Below are 1,225 nucleotides of genomic sequence, written 5' to 3'. Positions count from 1 at the left end.
TTATTGAGCTTCATCTCCCTTACAAGAATGCCAGGTTAGTATTTCTTCATAAAAAACAATTACAATTTGGGGATATTTCATATTTGCCTCTTTTGCCAGCACCAAGTCAGCATCATCTGAATCTTTCCATTTCATGAGAAACATCAATTCTCCATTACTGTCTGTGGCATTAATTATTTATTCAGATTAAGACCTCCAGCAAATCCTTTAGATTTATCTGCAGCATCTCTTTTCTTCTTTGATATGCTATTATCAGATTCACTGTCAGATAAAGATTTCATTTTTGTATCATCTTTTCCTTTACTAGCTTTTTTGTAATTAAGAAATGCTTCAATTAATTGTGGACAACCTAAATGTTCTTTGGGTTCCCATGTATTGTCAGTATCTGTAAATCCTTCCACTTCAGAAAATACTCCACTTTCCCATTCACTACATGATGGTCCAGTGTTTTCTACCGCAAACTCCTCATGCTCTACTTCCTCAACTTTATTACTTTTTCCATCTTGTTTCCTTCCCATTTTTTGCAATGTAGCTTTATTGGAAGCCATTTTTTATTACAGACTTGAAGAGCTATTATTCACCACCTGGGAAACCTCCACTGCCTGTCTGCAGAAACACTCACATCCCTGATTTTTGAGTATTGACTTTGTATGAAGCTATACAGCTGAATTTGGCTTTTAAATGTAGAATTCTGGTGAAGTTTTGGGTCTTCTGTGTAGAGTATCATGTCATTTGCAAATAAAAATAGTTTAATGTTTTCCTTTTTCTCTTTAATCCTTTTATTTCTTTCTTTTTCTAACTGCTCCAGCTAATGTTTCCAAAACTTTATTGAATAGGAATGGTGATAGTGCACATCTTGACTTACCCCTGATTTTAGAATGAAAGCTTTCAGTTTTTGACCACTTACTATGATGTTGTCTATTGATTTGTCATAAATGGCTTTTATCAAAATGAGATAAAAGCCATTAATTTCAATTTTCAGTAGAGTTGTATCATGAATTGTTTTTGTACTTTGTCAAATGCATTTTGTGCATCTATTGAGGTAATCATGTGATTTTTGTCCTTAGATCTTTTACATTTATTGATTTCTGTGTATTGAACCATCCCTGCATCTATAGGATGAATCCTATTTTGTCATGGTGCATAATTTTCTTGATGATTTGCTGCATTATTTTGGCCAATATCTTATTTGTTTGTTTGTTTGTTTTTTGCATCTATTGGAAAA

The 1,225-nt window shown here is 32.9% G+C and overlaps 1 pseudogene; it reads right to left on the bottom strand.

The window, feature by feature from the left end:
• On the bottom strand, positions 1–548 carry LOC104871125 (annotated as a pseudogene).
• Positions 549–1,225: the final 677 nt, after the last annotated feature.

The sequence above is a fragment of the Fukomys damarensis genome, unplaced genomic scaffold (genome assembly GCF_012274545.1).
Source record: "Fukomys damarensis isolate Sample0158 unplaced genomic scaffold, DMR_v1.0_HiC HiC_scaffold_38, whole genome shotgun sequence".
Taxonomy (NCBI): domain Eukaryota; kingdom Metazoa; phylum Chordata; class Mammalia; order Rodentia; family Bathyergidae; genus Fukomys; species Fukomys damarensis.
Note: the sequence above shows the minus strand (reverse complement) of the source record. Positions and strands in the feature narration are given on the sequence as shown.